At 39.1% G+C, this 14,255-nt stretch overlaps 2 long non-coding RNA genes across 2 annotated transcripts; both read left to right on the top strand.

Moving 5' to 3' along the window:
* The first annotated feature begins 2,885 nt into the window (after positions 1–2,885).
* On the top strand, positions 2,886–4,732 carry LOC137039604 (uncharacterized). Its single transcript, XR_010897720.1, has 3 exons — positions 2,886–3,051; positions 3,133–3,465; positions 4,707–4,732. It is a non-coding gene; the product is annotated as an uncharacterized lncRNA (long non-coding RNA).
* LOC137039603 (uncharacterized) lies at positions 4,730–5,563 on the top strand. The gene is made up of 3 exons (XR_010897719.1): positions 4,730–4,817; positions 4,923–5,020; positions 5,477–5,563. It is a non-coding gene; the product is annotated as an uncharacterized lncRNA (long non-coding RNA).
* Positions 5,564–14,255: the final 8,692 nt, after the last annotated feature.

Genomic DNA, 14,255 nt, shown 5'->3' with positions numbered 1-14,255 from the left:
CAAGCAGGGCTTCTCTCCATCTAGGCTCTATCTTGACCCTGACAAACAGATTGCCTTATGTTTTGGCCTGTACACATTAGCCCTCAAGCACTTATTCATTCATCATAAGATCCGACTATGTCCGATCAGCTGTTCAAACGAACCGACTCTTCCGGTTCTTCATTCCCCTTATAAGCCGCCTCTGTCGGTCTATCGGGGGTTTATTAACATGTGCTTTGGGTATACTGGGTCAGTCAGCACACACGGCGCTTTACATTGTGTTCCCATACGTAATACGAGGAACCTCTCTCGAAAGGGAACGTACTCGGTTACTTTCGTAACCTCGGTTCCCTGAGAGAGAGGAACGAGTATTACGTTCCGTGCCGTGTTTATGCTTCTCAGGTATCGCTTCAGTCGATCTTAAAACCTGACACCTATGGCGAATTAGGGTCTTATATAGCCTCCTGTATGCAAATATAAGCACCTTTTTCAGCGGGCTTCTGGAACGCCCCCCATTGGTTCGTTCCTCTCAGCCGCCTCACCATAGGTTCCTGCAGTTGCCGCGGCCCGGCCAATCAGAGCGCTCCTCGCGCTGGGCTATGGCCGTGCAGCTCACTGCGCTTCACATAGATACCTTTATTAATAAAGTTTTGCTTCACATTCTCGAGAAAAGGAGTTTTTCCCATACGTAATACTCGTTTCTCTCTCTCAGGGAACCGAGGTTACGAAAGTAACCGAGTACGTTACAGCTTTAACTTGTTTTTAACTTTTAAAAACAAGAAAGTTTTTAAAGTCTTAAACACCTCCGCTTCGCGTCGGGTGGTTCTTCGCCTCCACGCCGTGCATTAAAATCCTTTAAAGGAATGCTAGCCGTAGATTATCCCTTACACACACACACATATATATATATATATATTGTGGCACCATGAGAGGTTCAGGATCTTAGCATTGTGCAGGTTCCCTGGACAAACACCACTTCAACAGTTTCTTTAGTATGCAGGCGTGCAATTTTTAATGATCAAACAAAAAGAGAAGTCAAGTTCAACATCTGTTCACGACAAGACAACTTAATCCTTCTGTGGCTCCCGATCCCTCTCCTTCCACAGCCACACACCCTCGCTTATATCCTGTTCCTCATCTCATTAGCTGCACCTGTTCTCTCAGGCAGCCTGGGTTTTGTAGTCCTTAACAGGCCGCCATCTTGCCCCCTCGTGTCCACGTGGGGTACCCTGGGAAGGGTAGTTTTTACAAGACGCCCTCTTGCTCCAGCCATCTTAGAGCAATGTATCTGTCTTCTACCACACGCCCTCTTATGATGCCACAATATATATATATATATATATATGTGTGTGTGTGTGTGTGTGTGTGTCTATATATATATATATATATATATATATATATATATATATATATATATATATATATATATATATATATATATATATATATATATATATATATATATTAATTTAACTTCAGTAAAAAACAAAAAACAAACAAACAAAAAAAATTATCCAGTAATTCAGAGAGCCAAAACCTAAAAATGTGATAACTTTGGTGACATCTGGTGACCTATGTTGGTATAAATTTGAACCTTTGTCAGTAGCCACTAGATGGCAATAGTAGTACCCAATGCAATTTATCAATTTGAACCGGAGGCGGACCTGGGACAAGATGATAGCTCCAACCAAATTCGACATTTAAGGCTAAATAGGACGTTTCTGAATGGTTGGTTAATATAATGTCACTTTGATCTGTCTTTATGTACTGGCAGGGTAATGTTAGTGTGAATGCTATGTGTTTACTGATGTATAGTTTTTGACAGATGTATGTTACACCTATTGACAATAAAAACTTTCTTTTCTGTTAATGTCAGTTTTTCAGTGATGCGTAAGTTACGTGCGTGTGCGTGTGAGTATTTGCCACATTCAGAATGTTGTATAGAGTCACCCCTTCATTTAAGAATGATAATGGAGTTGAATTTATTTATTTATTTTTGAAAAAAAGAAAAGAAAAAAAAGCTCTGAAATCTATTAAATTCCCATTAATCCTTATGGGTGGCCATTTTTGTCCACGAAGGAGCAAATAAGGAGATTTTTTTTTTCCAACCACTTAACATTGTAAAATTGAGTCTGTGTGTGTGCCTGTTTATGTGGTTTATGAGGACACAAATTTGTATAACTACATGTGTATTACACTGGTATTACACTATAAATGTGGTTTATGAGGGCATATCAAATGTCCTCATAATTCAAATGGCCTTAAAAACATACTAAATGATGTTTTTTTGAGAAAGTAAAAATGCAGAATGTTTCCTGTGATGGGTAGGTTTAGGGGCAGTGTAAGGGGATAGAAAATACGGTTTGTACGGTATAAAAACCATTACGCCTATGGAGAGTCCCTGTAAACCACATAGACCAACACACAACACATGTGTGTGTGTGTGTGTGTGTGTGTGTGTGTGTGTGTGTGTGTGTGTGTGTGTGTGTGTGTGTTCAGGAGAAAAAGTAGCCAAGCCTTGTACTGCTCAGATTAAGGGACGTATTAATTAAAATTAAATTAAAAAAATATTTTGCCCTCATTTGTCCTGAAGATCTTAAACAAATGCATTAATAACATAAGTGTTTCTTAGATGTTATATAATTGAAAATAATGTTTTACCTGAATGGATCTCCGGGAATAAAAGTATTATAAAGGTATACAGTATTGAGGTACTAGCCTTTTATTGCTTTTAATGCAAATTACATATGGCACTTTTGATGTGACATCATATGCTACATGCTTAAATGGCTTTTAAAATGGGCACTGTGTTCAGATTACCAAGAAAAATATGAATTCTGAAAGAGGATTTGTAGCTCTGGTATACTCACTGTACACCGCTATTACGGTTTATTTTATTTTTTAACAAAAACTTAAGAATGATCATGCTATCAGAAGCCCAGCTCTGACTTCCTCTCTTGTCTGTGTGGTCGAGGTTTGTGTTTCCTCTCACAGTAAGAGATGTTTGAATGATCAGTATAGCAGATATTATTCATCTGGATCACACCATGAAGATCATACAGCTGCACATCTGTGAGTTTCTCAGCACATTTGATTAAATGAGTGTACTTTTGATCTTATATCTTAATGAATGTGTTTTTCTTTCTCTCATAGATCTGTTCATGTTGTGTGAAGCCACAGCGAGTCTAACACACACACCAGTGACTTTAGGATCTGATGTGATTATAAACTGTGATCTTGATATCAAGGAGATTTACTGGTACAAACAGATATTACCGGATCCTCCAGTGTTGATCTTACGCACTTACAGCAGCACATATGAAGGAGCTAACTATGAAAACAGCATCTCTAAATACAAATACTCAGTGAAAACTAACAGTCGTCTGTTCATCAGAAATATCACCAGTGATGAATTAGGAGTTTATTATTGTGTGAAAACGAGTGAACCGCTAAAATTCAACAACGGCACCAAAATCTACATCAGCGGTAAGTCATTTTATAATTTCATGTCTTTGTAAACCACATGATGGCTTCCGTATTTAATAAACTTAATGAAGAACTAATATTTTTTTGCAGTTTCATTGTTAAAGGGGTACTTCAGCGCTGGGAAGATGAATCTGTATTTAAACTGGGTCATCAATGTAGTAGAAATGTGAAATTATTTTTGAATTTGGTGCCTTCTAGATGAGAAAAGACAGAAAATGTATTTTTGTCTCATGGGGATGAAAGGCAACAATTCCCAGAATGCTTCGCTGCCCTGTGAGGCCATTCCTAAACCCACCAACTTGACTACTGTGACTGAGTTGAGTTGGAGAAGACACTTCAATTAAAAACTGAACGTGTCTGTTCAATATAATGAGTGAGTCACCGCGCGAGTATCACAGCACTGAGCACTAACTGCAGGAGTCAGATAAATGAGCTCTCGTGATGAGAGCTGAGGTCAGGGTTGTCGGACTGGGGGGTAAAGGGTACAGAGTACCCAGGGCCCAAGGCAGGGGGGGGGCCCTTAGAAATCAGTTTTCTATACATACATATACATTTATCAGAGTGTGGCTTTTGTTTACGTTTTAAGTGTTTTTTTTAATGATAAAAATGAAATACCCCACCCATTGGTATCGGTATTTGGTATGGGGGCCCAGCAAGATGGTTTGTACCCAGGGCCCAAAATTTGGTGCTACGCCGCTGGCTGAGGTAATCGCGACTACACTCGCGACATACATTCACAACGCGAGTTCAGTCTGGCGTGTTTCAGTTCATGCCTTTGCAAGCTTAACTTTCATAGAAATTAATTTGAGAAGCTAAAATACTTACATTGCTCACCATAGCTCTGTTTAAATGAGTGCCTGCAGCTGCGAGCTGAGCTCTGAGTGTGATCTCCCATCCCCTGTCCGCGAGTTCAAAACATGCGGAAATGGCTCCCTCTGCTGGCTGTAGTCTTTAGCCTCTGGCCAAACATTCCTCCTATGATGGAAATATTGTCAATTTGCGTCATAGGAGGAATTTTTCCAAAAATAAAATGCATAAATCTCTTGTCTCAGGGGGATATGAGGGGGAAAGCACAATCATTTGAATATACTCCAGGGTTTCTACTGATACAAAGCCATATGCTAATCGCTGAAGTAACCCTTTAAAGTTAAAGACTGAAACTGAATAAAGATTGAACATCAAACCTCTTACAGACTTTGTCCAAAAGAATATCAAAGACTCAGTCCAAAAGAATTTCACAGACTCAGTCCTCAGGAATCAGACAGATGACGCCTCACAACATCAGATGCCGTGGAAAGATCTGACCATCACATCTGTCCTGCTGAATGTGCTTCTGATCGTTGCAGTGATAGGTTTGCAAAGTTTCATTGAATCAAGGAGACAAACTCTAAATCTACACAAATTCAATCATATCATATCTGCTCTTGGTTGTTGATGTTTCTTCACTGTTGCTTCAGGTTTGGTGAAGCGCTGCATTGACGCAACTAGACGATCTAAAAATACTTCAGAGGAACCACAAAGTGCCACTGCAGCTCAAAACACAAATGATCCACAGGTAAGATACTTCTTTAATAAATTATCTTAATTTTTTCAATATATTAGTTCAAACTGCACTATGCTCTTAGTGCATATATTGACATGATTGTTATCTTTTAGTTAAATCCTTTCAACTTCAGAAAGTGTTATACATTATATGAATTATGTGAATAATTACAATTAGAAAATTACATTTAAAAACCATACACATGCTGTCTGGAAATCTCAATTCTGATTGGTTAGTTACAGCATTCTGTTCAAATATGTTCTTGCATAATTACTGCTAAACTGTATTTAATCATTGTGCTAGTTTTATGTCTCTCATCATCCTTCATCCTTTTCTTTTTGGGCTTCAAATCCCTTATGCTTCATTTTGCAGTCCTGATCACCCTGAAGAGTTTATTTTCTGATCTGCTTACTGTACATAATGTCTAACAGGATATGGCCATTTGTTTTTATTATCATCCTCTTCCAGTATGCTGAAATTGATTTCACCAAGCACTCCAGACGAAAGAGACCTTGTCAGGACCAGACCACCTACTCTTTTCTCCAGCCAGTAAAAGCTGTATGAAGTATTATTCATTATAAATATAAATTGCTTTTGTATTTTCAAAATTTCCCCAAAAATATTTTATGTTATACTTTTAATGCTTCTCAAGTTAATATCAATGAAAAGCAAGATACCATTAATGAACAAAATTAGTATTTTTGAATGGCATTTATACTTATACTAATACAATGCTATTCTCTGTTATTATGTCTGTACAGACATTTTATCTTTTTTTCGTCTTGTAAGTGCTCTGAAATGTTCATGCTTGCAGTAAACCAGAAGGCAATGTGGTTTCTGTGTGTTACAGGCAACTTTTTACAAATGAAATTTTTGAGCTACTTAATGTTTTATGTAAATTTGCTACAGTAGAAACAAAGCTTAATAACTATAGTTACGTTTTTTTTTTATCTTTTATTTTTACTCCGAAATAATATGGTTCTTACATATTAAAACGGGTAACTTCTTCTCTGTGTCTGTGTGGTCGACACAATGTGGTTTTGTGCAAGTGAAGTGTTCCTCTGGTTTGGTCAGGTTATAAATGACACAAACAAAACACAAACACCTGTATAGACTAGTGGTTACCAAGTGAAGACATGTGAAATACATTTAGCCTGAAACAAAGCACTATAAACGGATTTACTTGAACCCCTTTAAAGGTGCCCTAGAATGATTTGAAACAATATGTTAAATTGTTCTCTGATATACATAGAGGTAGCCTAGAAATCTAGACGCACCCTAGCGGCAGCAAATCTTATCTGCCGCGAGTGTTGTCTATGTGGCAATTATAAATGAATGTTTGCAGAGGGGTTCAATACCTTTCTACAGGACGTCAGACCTGGATATAAATAGACCCCGAAATAAAGATTTACATAAACACCAACTACGCCACCCCGAGTGATCTCATTCCCTGGGAACAATCCTTAATAATTGAGCAAAGCTCACAGTTTGTTACGGCTGAGTCAGGTATCAGACATGGGTTGAGTACAAAAAGATAACTTTATTTAAAACCCATTAAACTATTTCAACACACAAACACTAATCAAAAAGAACAAAAAAATACCACTTCAGAATTGGAGGCGGACACTCCCAAGCAAGATGAACACAGCGATCATACGTGCACACTCACACCACAGCACACCTCACTGTGAACACGGCACTCAGGAAGGAAACCCACCACCACAACACAGGAAGATGCTGGTCATCTGCAGCTAGCTGCCTCAATTCTGAAGGGAAAAATGAAAATCGAAAAAAACAGGACAATTTAGAAAAAAAACAAAAAAAACAACAATCATAAATCATACAAATGATGGAAAACTAAATTCACAAGAAAATAACTAAATTCACAAAAAACAGTCCAACCCATCGGAGGTGCCGCATCCAACCACCACACTTTTTGGCGGACTGGAAACAAAACACAAATTACAGAAAAGATAATTTGAACCACACACAATAAACCACTTGAAAATCAAATTAATAAACAGATATGCATATAAACAACATACATCAAAATTAACATATAAAGCAATATCATTTAATTGCAACCAAAGTAAACACAAAGACAACACCAAAACGACTGGTGACAGTTAAATGGCTGACTGTTTATTGCAAGCCATTCATGGCTTTGAGTCACTTTTGTTACTCACGAGTGTTGAGTTTCGCTAAAAGTCGAAGCACCACGTCACAGGCCCAGAACGGCGGTTCAGCCGATCCTGTACCACTGAAAATGCTACAGACATACACAAGTAAAAAAGAATGAAACGCTATGGTGCAGCGAACCCCTCAAACTGCAACAGACGAGCGGATACGCCGATTTAATCCAGCAGTGGATCGCGCACTCGCACCCCTCATGTCCCAAGAGCAATGGAAGTCAGAATAAAAGTTCTGATGATGTAAAGCAGAGCAGAAACGCAGAATTCAACGACCATTTGGATATAACCAAAAGCCCACTGCAACGTCCTTTGCACGTTGACCTAAACCTGTTGTTTAAGACAGCATAAGACAGGTTTAACGAACAAGCCCCCAACATTGATACAGTTAACCCAAAACCCAAGCCTACCTGTTATTTGGCGACTCATATAACACAGAAAATGCGGGTTACACGGGTTTCCATAGAAACGGCTGTTGCCGAAGGCATCCCGAAAAGCTCCTCAGTCCACCCTTTAACGAAATAAAACCCTGGAACCCTGTATGCTGGCCAAACAAAACAGATCACAATGCAATCTCGGACAGCAGTTCCTACCTCTCAGACGTTCACACAGTTGTAACTTCCCACCGGAAGTACGGTGGCTCGCTCACAAACATGGAGGAAGGCGCACACACATAGCGTCATTGTGACCACTCTTATATGCTACCAAATAAGGAGACTCCTCCTACCAACAACGTGCATACTGCTACATCTAGATTCTCTCAATACCCTTCTGAGCTGTTAACGGCAAACTCTGGTTGGGCCAATAGCATTGTGTATAGAGTCGTTGGGCGGGGCTTAACATAATGACGGCACAATTGCGTTTGCGTGCTTCTAGTAAACACAGAAAATGGCGAACGGCGGTCTTTCGAATCAACTTTGACCGTGACTCTGGAAGACTCTGGAAGAGTTAAGCTTTTCTCCGAGAAAAGAACAAAGAACAGCACTGAAGTCATTCTTAAGAAGGGAAGATGTGTTCGGTTTTGCTGACCGTATACAGTGAAAGTTTAATCTTTCAACAAGCTCGATCTGCTTCACCTTCGTTGCTCTGGTTGGTTGTAGCGCAATCCTATCGCGTGCAGAGGGAGTTTGAAAGACAACCGTTTATCCCGCCCCTCGGATTGAGCTGTCAATGGTGAGTTTCCACACCAAACATCTTGATGTGGGTCTGGCTTGTCAGGCTAACATAGAGGGAATTTGGCTTATTTAAGGTCAAAAATTGTCCAGATACACTTTTACAGGTCCATTTACAACCCTAAATTGTCCTTAGGATGTAACGCTCTGTTTTTGCCTTATTTGAAAGAGTCATGAATATTAAAATTAGAGCTCTGATTGGCTCTGATTGGCTTATTTCAGCAGCTCACAGCTCACCGCAGTTCAGCTGTTCAAGCGAAGCGGCTCATAAATCCTGAACCGTCCTCACAGAAGACAGACCGACTGAATGACACTTTAAGCAGAACATCTTAAATGGAGATTGCTGAAATGCAGCTTACTTGTTAATTGGTGTTTTCAGATCATCCGCGCGAGAGAGCTCGCGTGCATATGGTTGCCAGACATGTTTAGGTAAAACACCGGATAGTATACGGGTTTCTTTTCCAGGAAAAGCTCTGTTTGGGGGATTTAAATTACTGAAATCTGGCAACCGCAAGAACGCTCATTCCCTCAGACAAAAGCAGTGATGACTCGTCTTTTTTCGTCAACGATATTGCATGTTTATATAACGTTAGTCACAATGTAGGCTAAAGTTACGCAGTGACTGTGATGTACTCAGAAATACAAGCATGCAAAAACATCATACTTAAGTTCTCAAAAATATAAACATATATTTTTACAAAATGAATAGCCTTGTCAAATGACTATCGTTATATGGTGGAAAAGGTGACGTTTGCTAGAAGGATCGAGTGAACGATCTAAGCAACGTATCTACGGCTGTATTTTGTAATACAAAACATTACCCTTTGTCATTAGACACACTATTTAGTTTGGTATGGTACTTGGTGTTTCCTATTGTTACTGTACTAGGATCTTGCGTTATCTAGTCAATGCTGTCTCTCTAAGAAACTTTCAATTTAATCAGAAATTGTTTAAACAGTCAATAAGTGGATAAATCTCTACTTACTGCTTGCAGGAATACAGTTGTAATTGCCCCTTTCTTCAGTTTAAGAAGCTGAGCGAAGCTTGCTTGAAATGGACCGAACAAACGAACGATTTTGAATTTAATTGTTGTGGTATCGGATTATAATAAACCTCAACCGACTTTTTTACATTTTTCATCTGTGTGTCCATGAGAGTGTCGCATGTTTACCTGCAGTCTCAATGATTTGTCAGTTCCGCTTGACAATGAACATGTTTGGACATGCAAATGTTGGAGGCGTGCATATAAATGATCCCCAACGCTTGCGTCACGGTTGGGTTTATGTTGAGAAGCACTTATTTTTCTGTGGTGTTTTTTATGCACAGGATTTCCATAAGAAGTAGGAGGCAGTGGTGTTTGAGACTCACAGTATATGTGATGTCCATGTACTGAACTCTTATTATTTCACTATGGCAAGGTTAATTAAATATTTCATTCTAGGGTACCTTTAATTACTTTTGTTTCACTCTGTGACTATTCTGAAAAGCTCAGCAAAACCATCACCCTCTTGTGTTTCTGAATCAGGAAGTACAGACTTCAGTTTTGTTGAAAATGACATTCACAGCAACTTCTGTTAAATATGTATATGTTAAAACAACCAAGCAGAATTATGTTTACCTCATGTGAATAAGAGGCTGTTTTAAATTATTTCTGCTAATTTCCATGTGGAACAATTACATCCTTTATTCTAAGATAAAATACAAGACAGAAAACCATTTTAACTATAATGTGCGTAAATATCTCTTCCTATTTTTAAACAGATTTAAATAAATAATCATTATTTTCCTATTATTAAATAAAATATGCATTTATTCTTATTATACCAAATAAGACGTAGGATCACAAAACTCGCTCCTCCACCATGAATAAATCCCCATCCCAATGCATGGGTTTTATCACTGAGGCCGCATGCAAGTAAATTTTTACGGATGTCCACATGGGAAACAATTTCCGTCTGAATAGGGCTTTAGATGTAAATCGTGTTAGGTTTATCACATAGTCTTTGTTGCAAATAGGCTTACACCTAATATCAATCTTGGCGAGTATTCTGGGTGAGCAGCATTCGACTTTTTCCCGTCACTGAGTAGGAATGTGTTGGTTCCCACTCTCTTCTCTAGGAGCAGAGACACTAGAATGGCCGTTTAGGGTTGCCCTCCGTTACACCCCCAATCTTCACTCCCACATGGGTCACGGCACCAACGTAACCACTCCTGCTCAAACCGCCTGCTCCAAGTGGGACTTGAACTCGGGTCCGTCGGTATGAGAGTTGGACACTCTAACAAGGATCCTAAAGGCTGCAACCTCTAACGCCCGGCGCTAGAGCATCTCTTGAGATCAGAGGAATGAGGTTTACTCGCACAGCAACTACTAGCTGGTCTCCCTTACATATATTTAAGGTGCTTCCCAATTCTTATTTGTGCATCCTCGTTTCCTTTTCTAGCTTCCTTTCCTCGCTCCTTAGCTCCGCCCCTTCAGGATGCGAGGGAAGGACGCGAGGAAAAGACGCAAGGACGGAGGAATTGAATCAAGTGAAATTATATATCCTCGCTCCCTTTAACGTCACTTCAAAGCGGTGTCAGTTAATGATGACTCTGCACCGCTGGATTTAGTCAGGATTTTTGAACATTAAAGATAACTATTTATATTGTGAGCTTCAGCCTCCACAAAATACCACATTTGTCCATATTTTAATAAATATTACCAGTTATTATTAACAACAATTCCAGTTATTAACTGCTTTTTATTCATTGTATAGTAGGCCTATTGGTTTCTATTTGTTTCTCTATTTGTTTCTTTCATTTTCTTGTGCTTTGATATAATTCTGCAACTGTCAGTTGTTGTTATTTGACAAACATTTGTGTCTTGTACATGTTAACATAATAATAATGATGAGTAAACTGTGGCAATATATGAAGGGGGAGGAGAATAAATGAGTGCGTCACGTTTAGTCGATCAAACACTTCCGCAAAGGATACTCCAGTGTATCCTCGCACACGACTCCTCAGGAAGCCTCCTCACTCCTCCATCCTCGCCTCCTCACGGTGCAATTAAAGAATTGAGATCTCCTACAAGATGGCTGAGCTCCATCGGTTTCCGGGTCATAGGATGGAGGACAGAGGAGCGAGGAAACGAGGAGGGATATTGAGAAGCACCCTTAGACTCAGTTTTTCCATGGGCCCAAAGGAAACTGAACTGCTGGATGCATCATGGCAGATTTGTCATTGGACTGGCAGGGAGTGCATAGAGATAGCTGACTGGACCTGAGAGTCCATCTGCGGCCACCAGTAAAGATGTTTTATGCATAGTACTTCCTGAGTCTCATGTGCCAAGGGAATTAAGGTGTATCGTAGGGTAACAGGGCCTAAAAACCTCTTTCCTCTGAAAATAAAAGCATATTTCACTAAAAGTTCATCTCTCACTATGATGTATGGAATCAAGCCTTGACTCATTGCTTTGATGGAGGGTGGCTAGCCGTGTGTAATTTCTTTCATAGCTTTTCCAGCTCGGGACAAGCTGCACAGGCAGTCTTAAAGTCAGTAAATAAAAGAGAGTGCAATGTTGAGGAAATAAGAGCAATTTCAGGCTCTACATCAGCAGAGGAGACAGTAGGTGCAGGTATGAGAAGATAAGAGAGAAGTCTGCAGTGTGATTATGAGAACCAGGACGATAGACAGCATTGTAATCAAAACAAAGCAGACTGGTTGTCCAAATAATAATCCCCATTCCAACTCTCCCCATTTCTTTCGTGGTTTGTAGAGTGATGAGTGCTTGGTGACCTGTGTAAAGTGTAAAACGATGGCCCTCATAACTACATTCGCCATTTCTCAGTAACCCGACACACATGGCAGAGCTTCCTTCTCTACTATAGAATTTGTTCAGAATCATTGAGTCTGCAGGAAGCGAAAGCCACTTGTTTTTTTTTATTGTTTTTTTTAAAGATTATTTATAACTAAAGTAGGCAATCTTGTTAGACTGCTTGTGTGGTCAGAGCAAATTTGACTCTTCCGGTTGTTTGTGGTTATTTGTCTGCAAACCCTGACGTTAATCTCCAAAGCCAAGTGCATAAAAAAGAAAACACATTTTTTTTGCTGCTTGTTAAATTTTTTTAATTAAAATGGGCTGAAGCAATACAACTTTATTTAATTGTCATTTGTAGCATGCTTTGCATAGGACTGAAAGTAAATGTTACAAAATAATGTGGTGTTTTTGAGTAAGGGAAAAGCCTGGTTAGTCTTTAATGTTCAGTTATGTTGTTCAGTTTTAATGTGCATTACTTTTTAGAGTTTATTTGTAGAAGTGTTTGTGGTTTCCACAGTGCTAAAGGGTAGAACTTGTGGATGTGGTTTAGGTTCAGTTTCAGTCTTGTTTAGTTTTATTCTTAGTATTCTTTGACTCACCTTTAACCATCTATATTGCTGATGAGGACATTGGAGCCAAGCCAGCAGTCAGCCATGCCCGCCCCAGAAAAGTCCACCGCTGACTCTGAGCCCGAGCCCGCCATGAAAACAGAGCTAGAGCAATTGCCAGAGGCCAATATCACCCTGAAGTCTGAGCCCAATGCAGAGTCTGTCAATGTGTGTGAGTAGGGTTGCCACCTTCAATACAGAAAAATAAGGGACGCCTGGGACGGTGGCCACACCCCTCGGGCCACGATGACCACAGTCCCGATGGTGTGCCAGTGCAGTGGTCGTATATCATAACTTAAAACCTAATTTGTATATATATATATATATATTAAGATTGATACCAATGGACATTATAATATAATATCTGCTATTGAAATCAGTGTGAACAGATGCACTCAGTGTAATACACAGCTATGACAATGAAAAACAAGCTCAGCTGCTGTAACCTAGAGGGGAGTAGGATAAGAAATTGCAAATTAACTCGAGTAATTTTGTAGTGTTGTGAACAAAGATTTTGACTAAAATATGTGCCATTGTTTGCAGTAACACCATCCAAACAGTAAAACCACACCTAAATAACTGTAAATGATATAATATCTACAATCATTTCTTATTTTAATAAAACACTAAACAACCTTTTGATTTTTGGTAAGTTAAGTAAATATATTTATGTATTATTCCGTTTTTATATAGTCTATTGTTAATTCTATAGTATTGGATGATGCAATTATTTAAATTTGTTAAGCATAACAAATAGTTGTTTATTATATTCCTAAAAGGTCATTTTTTGATTAAATATATGTATATATATATATATCTTATTAAAGTAATGCTTGTGTCTGACTATACAACTTAACCTTAATAAACAAATCATACCATAACATCATTAATGTAGCCTACATTATTAACATTATTTCTTAATAGGCAGCATTTATGAAATCTAACGTTATCAATCAAAAAATTGAGGTGATAAAAAAAAAAAAAAAAAAACATAACTGTCTGCCTCAGGAGATGCTTGAGGTATGAAGAACTGTGCGACAGTGCTTTGATTTCGGTGAGCTCTTGCATTTAGTGAATGTTGCTCTCCCGTTGCATGCTGTCTCACATCTGACAGGCCAGCGTGCGCCACTGAAAACACTCGCCGACAAATTTGGTATTCTTTGGTATTTGGTATTCTTTGGTATAACTTGGTATTCATTGCCGCGGACACTTTCCAGCCAAATATTTATTTCTTCCCACTCTCGTCTGTACCTCTGCATCCGCTTGCGTTTCTGCTCTGAAACTTTTACAGCTGGACAGGTATTTGGACCTGCCTCCGCCATCGTTTCAAATGGATTCTGCCCATATAGAAAAGAACCTATACCTCTTCTGACTCTGATTGGCCGTGATTCACGGGCCGTGAACCTGAAACAAACCAATCAAACAAACCAACGACGGCAGCGACCCAATTAGGGTCAGAATAGGACGTGTCTTCACACA

This window comes from Pseudorasbora parva, chromosome 14, assembly GCF_024679245.1.
Source record: "Pseudorasbora parva isolate DD20220531a chromosome 14, ASM2467924v1, whole genome shotgun sequence".
NCBI lineage: Eukaryota > Metazoa > Chordata > Actinopteri > Cypriniformes > Gobionidae > Pseudorasbora > Pseudorasbora parva.
This window is presented reverse-complemented; position numbering and strand designations above follow the sequence as displayed.